We start from the raw sequence: 10,849 nt of genomic DNA on the forward strand, positions 1-10,849 counted from the left end.
CTCTGGGACTGGGGAAATGACCACTGGGTGAGTTTGTAGACCCATGGACCCATTGTAAGCTGGTTATTATCCAGCACTCTGCTTATTACCTGACCTCTATAAGCCCCCACCCTTACAGAGGACCCATGACAATATTTTGTGTTTCTCTGGGTAACAAGATCCTTTCAGATCCTGTGCAATGTCTGGGTATTTCTCTTTCCCCAACATACAGTTAGCTGGGGAAATGATCATAGGTCACAAAATAATCATGTCAGTAAATACTTGTTTCAGTGTTTCTGGATCCTTCTTCCTAGGGACCTCAGCGACCTTTTAAGTCGATGGGCTCTCTGTGGTCTGGGTCTGAAAATTGACTCGGATCTGAGAACTGAGCAAGGAGCATGTCTTTTTATTGAGGCAACCACTCTCAGACTCCTGTTCCTCCATTCTTGCCTTCTTCTGGTTGTAGATGCTAAGCAGCACCCTGTTGGCTACCCATCTATTTTTCCCCTAGGGACACCTTGTACTATTGAATACCTTCACAACCCCCTAAAGATCAAGTCCCCTAGGTTCCCTCTGACCCCACCAGCTGTTATAGCAGGGGTCGGGAAACTTTTTGGCTGAGAGAGCCATGACCACCACATTTTTTTTTTTTTTTTACAGAGACAGAGAGAGAGTCAGAGAGAGGGATAGATAGGGACAGACAGACAGGAACACAGAGAGATGAGGAGCATCAATCATCAGTTTTTTGTTGCGACACCTTAGTTGTTCATTCATTGCTCTCTTATATGTGCCTTGACCGTGGGCCTTCAGCAGACTGAGTAACCCCTTGCTCGAGCCAGTGACCTAGGGTCCAAGCTGGTGAGCTTTTGCTCAAACCAGATGAGCCCACGTTCAAACCGGCGACCTCGGGGTGTCGAACCTGGGTCCTCGGCATCCCAGTCCAACGCTCTATCCACTGCGCCACCGCCTGGTCAGGCAACACCACATATTTTAAAATGTAATTCTGTGAGAGCCATACAACCCGTGTACGTTGGGCATTACCCAATAAAAATTTGGTGTTGTCCCGGAGGACAGCTGTGATTGGCTTCAGCCACCCGCAACCATAAACATGAGTGGTAGGAAATGAATGGATTGTAATACAAGAGAATGTTTTATATTTTTAACGTTATTTTTTTATTATTAAAGATTTGTCTGCGAGCCAGATGCAGCCATCAAAAGAGCCACATCTGGCTCGCGAGCCATAGGTTCCCGACCCCTGTGTTATAGTAATGACTCTAGCCTCCAGCCTCCAGACTTCTGGTAATTATAGCCACCACCTGGCTTCTATTACGTCTATGACTCCCTGGATATTATCAAGCCCAGCCCTGTGACTGCTTCCCTTACCATCATCAGTGGCCTGCAGAGGAGAGCTGCCTCTAAACTTCTTAGTGATGCTGGTACTCCTCTCACCATCGTCCCTGTATATGGTCTGTCCTTTGATCCTCCTGTGGATCATAGCCCTCTGTCTGGTCTCCGGGCTCCACATAATAAGTCATTTCAGCAAGCCCACTTCCCTCTTCTGCAGCCGGTGGGGCAATTCCACTGCCTTCCTTCTCTGGAAATTTCCCTCTGCTAAAAACACCTGCTTCATCCAAAAATATGCCTCCTCTCCAGGGACAGCATGCATCCTATGTTCAGTTAACCTGGGAGGTACAAAGGCCTGGCCCCTGTACTTCAATTGAGGACATCCCAGCTCCAGAGCTGTCTATGGATTGGCTGAGAAGCCTCCTTTGTCTCCATCTTTTCCTCATTCCCTTTCTCCCTTGTAGTTGTTGTCCCTGAGGACCACGCCTCCCACCTCAACAACCCTCCCACAAAGACTTACCTCACAGGCTTTTTCCAGGGAACCCAACCTAAGGCAACTCCAGAAGTGGAAGCTGCTTTGATACAGAACTTTCATGCATACCTCCATGAGGAAGTGCTAGAGGCTGAACACTGAATTAAAGCAGACACGAACTCGAGAACTGAGGCATGACGTGTTTCAGAACCAGATACAGACAGGGGTTCGACAGACCAGAAGCTCCCTGCTGATCTCGATTCAGGCTGAGAGCCAGATGAGATGGCCACAGGATTTGATGAGGGTCACATACTTGCCACGCTGCAATATGTGGGTGGTACTGTGACTGAGGTGGCCTTTCATTTTTTTCTGAATATATGCAAGGAATGACTGTTTCAAATGTTGGAAATGACTGTTTTGCATCTGAAATCACCCCAACATAGACAATCGCAGCATCTTTATTTGCATATTCTACTCCAACAAAAATTGTCTCAGCATCTGCTTCAACCACATTTGACTTCCTTACCTTTCTCCTTCTGCCATCCCAGCCCTTCTTCCCAATCAACACACACAGACATTCCGTTTCATTTTTTTCCCTTGGAGAGAGTGGACATACCAAGTTCCATCATGTAGTTTTTGTAAATCACCATGTGGATTGTTATTGCACTAACTTGCTGACTGGTCTCCCTGCCTCCGTCTCATTCCTCTTGTCTAAACAGCAGCCACCTAGGCCCAGTTTCTTGGTCAATTGGGGACCACCAAGATGATTCACTATTGCTCATCTAACCTCATGCTGGGCCCCAGGGGAAGGACACAGTTTGGTCACAGTCTTGCTCACCTGCCAGAGATGAGCTCTCCAGAGATTCCAGCTGAGCACTTTTCTAAGATTCGCTGCAAACTATTATTTCTTTATTGCATAAGTGAAATATTAATAGCACAGAAAAGTAAACAAAAAAGAGAAAACTACCCAAAGATAACCACTGTTAACATTTTGATATATAATCTTCTTGAAATACAAGGTTAAAATTATGGCAAATATTTAAAATTTTGATAGAATGAAATGTTTCTTACTGTCATTCTTACATATTGAATTTCTTCTTTAGCAAATTGCCTGTTCATGCTATTAACCCATTTTTCTATGATATTTATTTTCATTCTATTGATTTGCAAAAAATGTCATATATTTAATAATTGCCTGTTGCTTATGTAGCTTGATGTTTGTCTTTCAACTTTATTTAATTATACATGTATAAATAATTCAAAATTTTTTGATATAGACAGATCTATCCAAATTTTCATTGTGGTTTCTGAAACTGACATATTTACATTCTGTCTCAGTCCCAAGATTAAACATTTACCATTTTTTTCTTAGTAGGCAGTCAGTGACTTGATTTTTTCTTAAATCTTTAATCTACCAGGAATTTATTTCAGTGTAAGCTAGGACAGAAAAATATATCAAAATATTTTCTGAATGATTGGGCCAATGGAACTTTTACAAAAGACTCATGCATACGCCCTTCCCAGAGGAAGGGCCGCCAAGCTAACCGCCGTAGCAACAATTTATTGAACACCCCAAACTTTCCTGACTGAAGTGTCTCTGTTGTTATATACTAAATTCTCACAAACACCCACATCTGTTTCTGGACTTTCTCTTTTGTTACTTTGTCCGTCTGGCACTTGTACTTGATTCAAGTTATTCTGACTTGATGATACTGATTTTATTTTCAAACATTTTCTGGCTCTTCTTACACATTTGACCTTCATGAAGGGCTTTAGAACTATTTTCTAAGTTCTCCCCACCAAAAATGCATTCGGATTTTGATTTTTTTTTTATTGCTGTTGTTTTAAAACTTAGATTATGTCTGAGGAAATTTATATCTTTGCAATACTGAATCTACCAATCCAGGAAACTGACATGTGTCTCCATTTTATCCAGGTCTTCTTCTATGTCTTTCCATAAAACTTTACAGTTCTCTTATATGGTTCAAAGCAGTATATATTTTTAAATGAACTATAAACTTTACTTTCTTAGTATTACAAAATCTTCAGATTTGGAAGAGATTTAAAAATCATCTTGTCACTGAGACTACCTCTCAAACAACCAAAGATATAGGCATATGGGGGGGGTGTTTAACATGATGATGTAATATTATATATATATAGTGACTTCCAGTTTATCACTTGAACAACAGATCTTGGAGAATTTCTGTATCAATGAGTATAAATCAACTTAATCCATTTTAAGCACTACACGTGTTCTGTGGAAAGGCTATTGCATCAGTTAATTTATTATTATTCCTCTGTTTATGGACATTTTATCCATTTCCATTGTTTTGCTGTTATAAATAACTCAATTTACAACCTTGAACCCTAACTAAAACCAAAGCCCCCCCCCCAGTCCCGCCATGAACTCGAGTAGAAAACCATTGCCTGCAAAAATCCCCCTCCACAAAATCACCACCAGGTGGCAGAATGCCTGCTCAAATAAAGGCTTTTCTTTGGCTTTTCACAGCGTCCTTCAATTCTGTTCAACAAAATTGTTTGAATATGCCTTATATAGCTAACACTGGACACTTTTAACACACTAATTTCAATACAATAAACAAGTTCATTAATTTAAAAATACTTATGAAGTTTACACACTGTGCCAGGCACTAAGTAGGTCTGAGGATTCCAGGAAAGATTAACAATCCCCTACTATCTTCTGAATTCCATCAACTCTCAAAAGGGGGAGAGCAGCAATATACATAGTACCTATTTACTTCTAAGCCCCAGGTAATTCTTCACTCATTAGACCAATAGACCAGGCAGCAGCTTCTCAAATAATTTGGACAATCCCTTAAATGTGTTGTGAGATTGTCATGGTCATCGCCCCATGTTCTTGCACATGCTATTCTTTCTCTGTGGAATGCTGTCAAACTTGGGGCTCTCTCAGGACAATAGCCTGAGACAAGGATTCAAATGCAAGTAATTTATTTGGAAGGTGGTCCCAGGAAGCACTGGTTGGGGAGTAGACAAGGGAGCCAGAGAAGGGAAGAAAGCCGATGAATAACACATTAACAAACTAGCTACACATAGGGGCAAATAGAGTGGAGTCCCTTTGATAAATGGTGGGAGGCTGTGGAACACCCACACCTCAGAGTTTTCCCAGCTGAGGAGCGGAGTCGCTGAGCCATTTACCTACCGACTTCAGCTAGTCTTTGGTTGATGGCTGCCGTAAGGGTGATTAATTCTCTGGCACTACCAGCCTCATGTATGTACTCCGGTGGGCCAAGAAAAAACCTCAAGCAAAGGGTTTCAGATGCTGGCAGTTGCAAGTTGGACCAGCATGTGCAAAAATGTGGGCTGGGCACCGGCATTCAAGGAGCTACGAGCGGGCGTCTGTGGCATCTGCTACAATGCCTTTTCTACTGTCACCCAGCAAATTCATTCTTCAAAACAGGGCAAAGACCACCCACACTGGCAAGTCTTGCATGCATCTGAAACAAGCTTGGTGAGCTACCCCACTTCTGGGTACCTGTGGCACTTTTTGCTTATGTCATTTCTACTAAGAGATTGTAAGTGGTGATTGTAAGACCCAGGTTAGCCTGGCTCCAAATCCCGGGACCAAACCACTGATGAACCCTTTGCCTTGTACATATGTCACTACTATCTCTGCCTCTGTCTTCATACCACCATCTTCCCTCTGTTTCTGTGTGTCCCCTTCTTATAAAGCCACCAGTCATTGGAATTAGTGCACCACCCTAAATCCAGGATGATCGCCTCTCAAATTCCTTCACTTCTTAACGTCTGCAAAGAAAGTATTCCCGGTCCTGGCCGGTTGGCTCAGTGGTAGAGCGTCGGCCTGGCGTGCAGAGGTCCCGGGTTCGATTCGGGGCCAGGGCACACAGGAGAAGCGCCCATCTGCTTCTCCCCCTCTCCCCCTCTCCTTCCTCTCTGTCTCTCTCTTCCCCTCCCGCAGCAAGGCTCCATTGGAGCAAAGATGGCCTGGGCGCTGGGGATGGCTCCTTGGCCTCTGCCCCAGGCGCTGGAGTGGCTCTGGTCGCGACAGAGCGACGCCCTGGAGGGGCAGAGCATCACCCCCTGGTGGGCAGAGCGTCGCCCCCTGGTGGGCGTGCCGGGCGCATGCGGGAGTCTGCCTGACTGTCTCTCGTTTCCAGCTTCAGAAAAATACAAAAAAAAAAAGTATTCCCTTAAATTTTGAAGTTCCATCTGAAGTGATATGCATTTGGGGGACACTAGTCAACCATGGACTCAATAGACTAATCCAACCAATATCATATGTGGAAATTTGAAGAAGACTGAATTGCTCTACGTGGCTCTTAAATTAGGAGACTATGAGACAGGAGCTGCTGGTGGCAGCTTGCTCACGAGGAGGAGAAAGTTAGCCTAGATAATGAAGCCAAGACAAGAGCAGAATAAAGATATGAAGAGAGAAACAGAAACCTGCCATTATTTGCAGTCCTTGGCTCCAGCCATGCCTGAAGCTAACACTTCCCTTTCATTTCCAGTCACATGAGTTAACCAGTTTCTTCTGCTGAGACTAGTTGGAGCTAGATTGCAACTGAGATAGTCCTTATTAATACACTCAATATATATTCACACATCTGCTTCCCTCCTCCATTAATTTCCCCTCCCTCCTTTTCTTCTACTGACAAATTCCTGTTTATCCTTGGCTCTCAGCTCTACATACCTTTCCCAAGCAGATCTTCCTTAAACTGATCCCCATTTCTACCCCAGATCACATCAGTTCTCTGCACTGGATGTCCTCATAGCCCGGTATTCCTTCATCATGACATTTATCCTACAGTATTGTAATTACCTTCATATCTTTATTCTGCTCTACTATCATCACTACTTAGCTAAAATGTGAGATGTGTGTGTGTGTGTGTGTGTGTGTGTGTGTGTGTGACAGAGACGAAGAGAGACAGAGAGAGGGACAGATAGGGACAGACAGACAGGAAGGGACGAGAAGCATCAATTCTTCATAGCGGCACCTTAGTTGTTCATTGGTTGCTTTTTCATATGTGCCTTGACCGTGGGGCTATAGTAGACCAAGCAACCCCTTGCTCAGGCCAGCGACCTTGGGTCCAAGCTGGTGAGCCTTGCTCAAACCAGATGAGCCTACGCTCAAGCTGGCGACCTCGAGGTCTTGAACCTGGGTTCTCTGCGTCCCAGTCCGACGCTCTATCCACTGTGCCACCACCTGGTCAGGCTAAAATGTGAGATCTTTGAGGGCAAAAAAAATTTCTTCTTATTGCCATATGTATATATGGCATAAACATATATGTATGTATCTTTTCTAGCATAACGGTGGAACATAGCAGGTAGCTGATGTTCATTCATTCACAGCTTTGTATCTTTTTTCAAAGGTATAGTGAGAAATAAATTATGATCAAATTTCAGTGTTTTTGTGCAGCCAATAGACAACGGTCATCTGTCATGATTAATTTTCAGCGTAAAAGCTAGTAATTGCTTTAACCTAGGAATTTCTTGATGAAATTATAATAACTTTTTAAACTCCCCAGGCTAATTCAAGGAAATAATTTGAAGTAGATAATTATACTCATGGAGCATTAAGATTATTGCTTTAATAGTATTTAGCAGTATGATTAAACTAAGAAAGAGAGAACCCAACTTGCTAGTTCTTTAAGTATTTTCTGAAGGTCTTAACGTTTAAAGAATACATCACCTTGAACTGTCTTTTTCTTTTTTAACTAAGCTTGTTTTTCTCTTGTTATTGAAGAAAATTATGGTCATTTGGGAAATTTGGGAAATACTAAAAAGCACAGCTGGAGACGATGGGAAGCCCCAGTGCACCCCCTGGTGGAGCTTTGACTTTTATCTCTGTTTGTAACCTTGTGTCAACTCAGATCCTGGCTCTTGCCCCCCCCCTCGGGACACCCCAACCTTTATTTCCTTTATTTCCTGGCCTTACCTTCTCAGGGTTCCTCTGATGGGATTCTTGACTTCACTTCTCACAGGTGATCCCTTTTATATCCCACAGACACGTAAAAATGCCTTTCCCTTGATTTGTACCAAACAATACAACCTACACAACACATTTGCATAGCCGATTTATATTGAAAATTTGAAGGTAAAGGCAAGGAGGAAATTTACATCACAGTTCCATATTCATCATTTATTCATTTATTCAGCAGACATAGCCTTTAATATAAATTTGATATTAAAATTCCCTTTTCTTATTGAAGTCACACTAGGGGTTTTTACAGGTTGAATAGATCCTCCCCCCCAAAAAAAACTCATGTCCACTCGGAACCTATAAACATGACCTTATTTGGAAATAGTGACTTTGCAAATATAATAAAGTTAAGCATGGGTCCTAACACAATGACTGGTGTCCTTATAAAAAGAGGGAAATTTGGACACAGACACACACAAACGGAAGAGCCATGTGGGGGAGATGGACTGGAGTTGTGCTGAACAGGTCAAGAAACGGCAAGGATTGCTAGAAGATGTGAGGAAGGGTTCTTCCCCGGGGCTTCAGAGGGAACATGGCCCTGCAGACACCTTGATTTTGGACGTCTAGTCTCCAGAACACCTAGACATTCTTTTCTGTTATTATAAGCCTCTACATGTGTTGTGCTTTGTTATGTCAGCCCCAGAAACTAATACTGTTTCCTGCCCACTCCTCTTCCTTTCCCCAACTTCTCAGCTTCCACCTCACTTCAAAAAGCAATTTAGCCTGACCAAGCGGTGGCGCAGTGGATAGAGCATTGGACTGGGATGTGGAGGACCCAGGTTCGAGACCCCGAGGTCGCCAGCTTGAACAGGGCTCATCTGGTTTGAGCAAGGCTCACCAGCTTGGACCCAAGGTTGCTGGCTCAAGCAAGGGGTTACTTGGTCTGCAGTAGCCCCACATTCAAGGCACATATGAGAAAGCAATCAATGAACAACTAAGGTGTCGCAATGAAAAACCGATGATTGATGCTTCTCATCTCTCTCCGTTCCTGTCTGTCTGTCCCTATCTATTCCTCTCTCTGACTCTGTCTCTGTTACAAAAAAAAGAACTGAGTGTGGTAATGATTGGTTTCCACACTGATAAATGTCATTCCATCCCACCTGAAGATTAAAAAAAAAGCAAAGAAGAGAGGAAAATCAAAGCAGTTGTAATTAGTTTGAATTTAAAAACAGCAGAGTTTATACTTAACATAACAAATTTGTTCTCATTTTTCTTTTTTGAAACGGAGTGGGTCATTACATATTTTTGTTAATTCCCCTTACCTAACAGTATATTGTGAGCATTATCTCATATTAAAAAGTCCTCAAGTATTACACCATCTTTGATAACAGAGCTGCAATCCCTTGTGCACAAATCCAAAATGTTTTGAAAACCAAAAGCTGTTTTGAAAGTCTGGTGCTAACTCATTTGATGGCAAAGCTGACGTAATGGGACGTAGGGCTATTTGTGTCTAGTCAACCAATCAGTGTTGAAACCAAAGGGTCTTTATGATTTTGATTAAATTTAGTTTTAATTCTTAGCTCTCAAAATCATCTTTCTATATATATTCCTCAAAGACTTCTCCTTTCCCCCAGATAATCAGCAACCCCCAAGGCAGCAGAAAACAGTGGCTGGATCTGACTAACAGTCACACTGTCTGGACCTCTGGTAGGCTAAAATAACATCTTGACCTAAGTTATGTTTCAGTTACTGAGCCCTATGGTGGAACCACCCCCTTGACATGAGACCCAACAGAGGGACAATGGGACAGACTCAGAGCTGTCATCAAAACTTGAAGACCAAGAGACATGGACAAGAGTGTGGTGGTAACGGGGAGGGGGGGTAGGGGGAGGGGGAAGGGGCACAAAGAAAACTAGATAGAAGGTGACAGAGGACAATCTGACTTTGGGTGCTGGGTATGCAACATAATTGAATGATAAGATAACCTGGACATGTTTTCTTTGAATATATGTACCCTGATTTATTGATGTCACCCCATTAAAATTAATAAAAATTAAAAAAAAAAAAACTTGAAGAAATGATTGATTACCCTTACTTCACCTCCGACAAATCAGCTCCCAGCACGACCCTGAATCCCTAATCATTGGTGACTTATGATTTTGCCCTATATAATCTGTAACCTACACACCATTGGGGTGTTGCACTTCTGAGCACTAACTTTCTGTTCTCCAGGATGGCGCCTTCATAATAAAATAGCCAGTATCTCTCCACTGCAATTCTCTCTGTGTAGTGTTTGGCTCTGTTAGCTCTTTCTGTTCTGCAACAATGTGACAGTTAATAGGTTTCATGCTTAGAAAACTGGATGTCTCGATGATGCTGCCACAAACCCTATTGAGGGGGCTAAAAAATATATGTACCAAATTATCCTTCTAAAACCTGAAAGTTCTGAATTCCAAAACACACCATGTCTCAGGTAGTTGTGGGCCTGTATAACCATCCCCCTGTTTTCAGATATTTAGATTACTTCTAGCTTCTGCTATAATAAAATTGCTGCAGAAAGCATGTGCTATAGTTGAACCTTTGTTTGCATCACTGTTTATTTCCTTAACATAAATTTCTTGACATGGAATTAGAAAGTCAAAGAAAACAAATACTTCTAAGGTTCTTGTAAGATATTGTCAACAGGTTTTCCAGAAAGGTTATACCAATGAACACCCCCCTCACCAGCCCTGAGTAATACATTTTATTCATTTCACAGAGGAAAAGTTTTCACCTGTTTTGCTTTGCACTGACTTGATTAATGGTGATGTTAAATATATATGTTTTTAAAAGATGTTTACTATCATTTCTAGGTCCTCTTCTGGAATTGCCTACTGTGACTTTTGTCCATTTTCCACAGAAGTCAGGGCTGCCTCACGAGGTTGTTTGGTGTATGTGGTGCACCAAGTCCCGAGGGTGCAGTGACCAAAAGCAAGCCTGACTTCGGTCATTTACCCGTGCACCCCACCAGAGGAAGGACATGTTTCTTCTTATAAAAGTACCTACCCACCTACCTGTGTACTTGCCAAGTATGTGCTGTAAGACTGGGTCCAACTAATGGAGGGTCTTTTTCTAATTTATCTGCCCAGAGT

The sequence above is a fragment of the Saccopteryx leptura genome, chromosome 3, assembly GCF_036850995.1.
Source record: "Saccopteryx leptura isolate mSacLep1 chromosome 3, mSacLep1_pri_phased_curated, whole genome shotgun sequence".
NCBI lineage: Eukaryota > Metazoa > Chordata > Mammalia > Chiroptera > Emballonuridae > Saccopteryx > Saccopteryx leptura.